Source organism: Pseudorca crassidens, chromosome 13, assembly GCF_039906515.1.
Source record: "Pseudorca crassidens isolate mPseCra1 chromosome 13, mPseCra1.hap1, whole genome shotgun sequence".
NCBI lineage: Eukaryota > Metazoa > Chordata > Mammalia > Artiodactyla > Delphinidae > Pseudorca > Pseudorca crassidens.
The window spans coordinates 51,823,288-51,829,988 of record NC_090308.1 but is presented as its reverse complement, the minus strand read 5'-3'; positions in this window follow the sequence as shown (position 1 = coordinate 51,829,988).

Sequence of the window (6,701 nt, the reverse complement as noted above, 5' to 3'; positions counted from 1 at the left end):
TTAATGACTTTCAACCAGCAGTATGGAAAAAATGTCCAGAAAAACATGGGAAAAAACGAAAATTTGTGACTGGAAGACAACCAGATAACACTAACTTAAATGCTTAGAGCCTTTGGGTAACATGTGATTATGAGAGATCTCTGTAATTATGACAATTGCAACCTAAGTGAATCTCTCCAAGGCAACCTGGGTCATCTCAATGAACAGTGGACCATCTCACCTAATTCCCTGCTGACTTTGAATGTAGATCTTAGAAACTTGAACATGCTATTCACCAAAATGATCCAAAAAAGAACCCCAAATAATGTGGAACTTTTGTCTTATTTGATTTTGTTTTATTAGTATCTTAAAATGAACATCAACCAACTTAGAAGATGAGGCAAGTAGGGACTGATTTGGCACTGATGCTAAAATTCCTAATTTAAAGCATCTCCCTATTGGTGATAATGTCATTCAAACCAGTGCAGAAGACTTTGCCCTTGAGTTCTCTCATAAGCTTTGCCCAAAATAACTAAAGAAAATATCAAAATGCTTCTAAGAATTAACTTCTATGAGCTTAGCAATTAAGTGAAGTTCCATCATAATGTATATGTTAATTCAAAATATTGAATTTTTTCAGATATTTTCCAAAATGACAATATACATTGTAACAATGATAAATACCCTGAAAAAAAAAACTCTTTGATTTTCTATTTTAAAATGGTGATAATCCAAACTGGCTAAAGTAATCTGGTGAGTACCTGTGAATGCGAAAAATTATGACTTATCAACATCTATTCATCTTTAAAACCCCAATTAAATATCATTTCATTTGTGAAGTTCCCCTGAATTCCCAGGTGGTATTGTCTGATATCTCTCATGTTCTCATGGAATTTTATAATATCCCAAGTGATTTCTCCATATTATTATTCAGAAATTATGTCTCTTCTCCACTAGGCTTCTCTAGGGCAGGGTATTCACATTCACATCTTATTCACACCTAATACTGTGCCTGCCATATAGAAGACACTCTACACTAATTGCAATAACTGGAAAAGTGAATTATAAAGCGCAGAATGTAGCCCAAAGACCAGAGCTCTGATTTCAACTTTTATATTTGTAACTTAGGAGATGAGAGTTGGATGAGACAGTGCTCTGTAGAACCCTAGGGGTCCTCTGAGATGCCTTGGAGGCTGCAACAGGAAGAAAGGGATGGATGGAAAGCTGGATGGGAGAGGAACTCAGGCTTGCAAGCTTCACGCCTTGTCTTCACTCAGAGATGCTCACTTATATCTGTTTTCTATATATGACTGAATCCCTGTACAACTTCTTTTGAATAAAATGCTTTACTGCTGATAGAATCATGAAAACAACTGGACTAGATTACATATAATGTTCTTCCACTTCTAGTGTCTGTAATTTTATGTAACATTTTTATTAATTCATCTTATCATATTGTCTTTTTTTACAGATTTATTATTTTTAAATTTCATTTTATTTATTTTTGGCAGCGTCGAGTCTTAGTTGCATCATGCGGGATCTTCGTTGAGGCACGAGGGATCTTTCGTTGGGGGTGCGCGGGCTCCTCATTGCGGAGCGCAGGCTTCTTTCTAGCTGTGGTGTGTAGGTTTTCTCTCTAGTTGTGGCACGCAGCTCCAGGGCGCGTGAGCTCTGTAGTTTGCAGCACGCGGGCTCTAGTTGAGGCGCGCGAGCTCAGTAGTTGTGGTGCGCGGGCTTAGTTGCCCCGCGGCTTGTGGAATCTCAGTTCCCCAACCAGGGATCGAACCCCCGTCCCTTGCATTGCAAGTGGATTCTTTACCACTGGACCACTAGGGAAATCCCTGATATTGTCTTTTAAGAGAAACTTAATAATCACATTGCTCTCACTGACTTGTTACTTATACCCACACCACCCCCCATCATACCAGTCTTTTCTGTTCTATTTTGTGCTTAGCCAGCTTGTCTATTACACCTTGTAGTTACTCTTTAAATCTGAATGTTCTTTAGTTTTGTAAAATCTGAATGTTCTTTAGTTTTTAAAATCATTCTTAAATTTAATTGTTTTGAAGTTCATTCTTATCTATCTGAGCATTAGCAACCTTGAATATCTAGTTTCATCTATAAATCTGATGATAGTATTCAGGTTGGAGTTATTGGGAGAGGGATGGTTGAGTAAATTGATATTCCGACCTTCCTATGGTGCTTGCTGATTTTGCAATGAGTTGTCTTCTCGACCCTCATCTTGTTTAAAAATGATATTTGAGAGAGCAAATATTTTAAAGTTTGTGAGTAAATATTCATGATGGTCATCTAAAGTACTAAATAGAGCAACACATATTTTCACAGCATAGATAGTAATGATGGAATTAGTAGGTAGGTTATAGGAGAAAAGGAAAGAAGCAGGAGAAGGTCAAAGTACACAAAATAAGGAAAGAGATTCAAATACCCATGTGCTCAGCATTCATTCAAAGCTCATTAAACGTCCCTAGTGCGTCTGCAGTTTTAGTGCTAGCATTCTGCGGATGGCTTATCCTTTGTTCCTTATGTTTGGTACCTGTGCTATTTATTTATTCATTTCATGCTTGTTAATGAGGTACAAGCATGGGAGTTTCTCCTTTCAATGGAGGGGAATGAAAAGGGAATTGTTGGAAGTACACTGACTAATTCAGTCTCACAAATTACCAACAACTTACCCTAAAACAAGCCTAAAAGAAATGACAAACTAATTTTACTTAAGACAAAAAATAAGACCCAGTGTACCAGTTACATTTGATACTGTGTTGTTCTGTCTTACAATTCGGAAAGGCATCAGAATTGAGGCGATAGTTGAACACATGAGATGATAAATTAAGCAAAGTATTGATAGAATGTATTTGGTTAGAGAGAATGGTACAGAAAGGAAACTTAGGAAGTAGAATGTTTTTCAGGAATAAGTGTGGGGTGGGGTCCAGTCTTTAAATACAGAAAAATTATTGTAAGGTCTTGAGGAAAGAAGAATTCGTAATGAATGCAGTATTTCAGAGGTAGTGGCATTGATATTCCTGGTGTGATGGAAGGGCAGGGTTGAGGGATATAAAAAGCTGTGAACAGAGGTGGGGACTGGGATCTCAGAAACTGCCCAAGAGGCTATTAAAACAGTATGGGCTTGGGGCTTCCCTGGTGGCACAGTGGTTAAGAATCCGCCTGCCAATGCAGGGGACACAGGTTCAAGCCCTGGTCTGGGAAGATCCCACATGCCACAGAGCAACTAAGCCTGTGCACCACAACTACTGAGCCTGTGCTCTAGAGCCCGCGAGCCACAACTACTGAGCCCGCGTGCTACAACTACTGAAACCCAAGTGCCTAGAGCCTGTGCTCCCCAACAAGAGAAGCCACTGCAATGAGAAGCCTGTGCACCGCAACAAAGAGTAGCCCCCACTCGCCGCAACTAGAGAAAGCCCGCGCACAGCAACGAAGACCCAATGCAGCCAAAAAAAAAAAAACAGTATGGGCTTGTATTAAGGTAGAGGCTGTTGAATGGGTGAAGTCAAGAGATCCAATGATGCATTACATGTAGGAGCAAAAGTGGATAGAATGAAAGATTTTAAGATTTTTAATTTGGGAGGCTAGAAAAAATGGTGTTCCTGGTGACAAATGAAATCCTTTAGAAAGGAAGCCTGCTTGCAAGGAAAAATTGATTTGTTCCTTTTAGAAAATGTTGACTTTGAAGTAGGAACTTGAAAACCAGGTAGAAAGTTTTAGAATAAAAGAGAGAGCAGGGCTTCCCTGGTGGCGCAGTGGTTGAGAGTCCACCTGCCAATGCAGGGGACGCGGGTTCGTGCCCTGGTCCGGGAGGATCCCACATGCCGCGGAGCGGTTGGGCCCGTGGGCCATGGTGAGAGGCCCACGTACCGCAAGCAAAAAAAAAAAAAAAAAAAAGAGCAGTATGGAGAAATAGATTTGTGCTATCATCAGAGCAAATGAGAAGTAGAAAAATTTTCAGTTTTACTTTTCTTTCTCTCTCTCTTTTTTTCATTTTTTTGTTTGTTTGTTTTCTTTTTTTTTGTAGATTGACATTGAAACTCATTTGGCAGCAAACTCTGACCTGAATGCTTATAAGGCAATTTATTATCTTTAATTATCCCATTTACAGTAAATTGTCATACATTTTTGCTACAGAAATATTAATGTGTTATGGTACGTATACATACTACCTTTCCAAAATCTGAAGATTCTTACTTTTAAAATACTTCTGACCCCAATGAGATTTGCATCAGGGATTGTAAGTTTGGAGAAAGAATGCCAGTGATGGGGTAAGACAGAATCATCCATAACTGGGAGTTGTCTGTAAGGTTGAATAAATGACAAGAGAATGAAGGATTAAACTTAAAAAGAAAAACATTATAGTTCACACAAGTAGAAGGTAAAATTGAAAGAGGGAATTCAAGAAATAAGTAAGTTGAAGGGGATAATGGATTTGGCAAAAAGAAGGATATAGCTGCATTCATACAGTTCTTAAAGGTTATGGGAGTGGTGGAAAATGGGCACTGGCAGCTGGAGAGAGAGCCTGAGGTTTATTTACAGGTTAAAGGAGAGCAAAGACTGGACGGGGAAGATTCAGGAAAGACTGTCAAAGGGGTAGCAGCACAGAGGGAAGGGCTGCTTGTTAAGATAGGACAAGGCAGTTATAGAAGCTGAAAAGAGGAAAAAGGAGAAGGGACTATAGTAAAAATGCTTCAGAATGAGGGCATCATTTGGGAGGTGCATATTGGTTGCAAGACAGACCTTGAGCTCAGGTGGTCCGTAGTTTTGGAGAAGAGAGACATCTTCTCAAACTAAGAGGAAGCTATCAGAACGTGAAGCTGACACAAGAAGGAATTCCTCCTGAAGAGTTTCACTTTTCTTTGTAGAGAAAGAAAGTCGCTACCCCAAAAAATAAGTCTGGGGGAGAATTGATGATTGAGTGTGGTTTTGGTGTAACCACTGACAAAAGTATGGTAGGAAGTCAACAGTAAACCGAGGGCGTCAAAAGGGCCAGGATGAGTAAAACACCATAAATCTACAATTCAGATGTACACAGAGTACCATTTGGCAATGGCTCTCTTGTTATTTAATGTGATCTAAAATTTCCCAGTCCACAAAAGTGGGATAGCTCTGTGTCCCAGCAGACATGTAGATGTGACATGTGAAGTGATGCACACAAAATGATCATTTGTCATTTGCTTTCCCAACAATGAGCAAGTAGTTATCCCAGGACTAAGGACGTAAGTGCCACACTGCAGTCATCTCCTCGCTGGTCTCTCTGCCCCCCTTCTTACCCCCATCATTATTTCTGCATAGGGCAGCAGAGTCATCTTTTCAAGGCATAAATCAAATCCTACTGTTTCTCTGCTTGTAACTCTCCAAGGGCTTCCTATCACACATAAAAGAGAAAACTCTGGGTTTTTTTAATTTTATTTTATTGGAGTATAGTTGTTCAGTTATACATATACATATATTCAGTCTTTTTTAGATTCTTTTGTCATATAGGTTATCACAGAATATTGAGTAGAGTTCCCTGTGCTATGTAGGTCCTTGTCAGTTATCTATCTTATATATGGTAGTGTGTGTATGTTCATTCCAAGCTCCTGATTTATCCCTCCCCCTGCCCCATGTTTCCCCTTTGGTAACCATAAGTTTGTTTTCTATATCTGCAAGTCTGTTCCTATTTTGTAAATAAGTTCATTTGTATCATTTTTAAAAATTAGATTCCACATATGAGTGATATCATATGATATTTGTCTTTGCCTGTCTGACTTACTTCACCTAGTATGGTAATCTCTAGGTCCATCCATGTTGCTGCAAATGGTGTTATTTCATTCTTTTTTATGGCTGAGTAATATTCCATTGTATACATGGACCACATCTTCTTTATCCATTCCTCAGTTGATGGACATTTAGGTTGTTTCCATGACTTGGCTATGTAAATACTGCTGCAATGAACATTGGGGTGTGTGTATCTTTTTGGATTATGGTTTTCTCTGGATATATGCCCAGAAGTGGGATTGCTGCATCATATAGTAGTTCTATTTTTAGTTTTTTGAGGAACCTTCATAGTGGCTGTACCAATTTACATTCCCACCAACAGTGTAGGGCAGTTCCCTTTTCTCCATACCCTCTCCAGCATTTATTGTTTGTGGGCTTTTTGATGATGGCCATTCTGACTGGTGTGAGGTGATAACTCATTGTAGTTTTGATTTGTGTTTCTCTGATAATTAGTGATGTTGTGCATTTTTTCATGTGCTTTTTGGCCGTCTGTATGTCTTCTTTGGAGAAATGTCTATTTAGATCTTCTGCCCATTTTTTGATTGGGTTGTTTGTTTTTTTGATATAGAGCTGCATGAGTTGTTTGTATATTTTGAAGATCAATTCCTTGTCAGTTGCTTTTTTTGCAGATATTTTCTCTTGAGAAAACTCAGGTCTTTATACGTGTTTACAGGCCTTTTGTGAACTGGCCCCTTCCATTGCCCAGCTCAAACTCCCCCCAGCTCTGCCCCAGACACACTGGAGCAGTTACGTGATGTGCTGAACCCTTTTTTTGTCTTGAGAATTGGACCCTACCTGTTTGCCTGGCCTGGAACACCTCCCCCAGTCCTCACAGGACTGATTCCTTCTCATCCTTCACAGCTTAAGTGTCACCTGTGCAGAAAGGTCAGTCACCATCACCTCAACCTGCATGAATTATCTGCACAATACGGATTGCT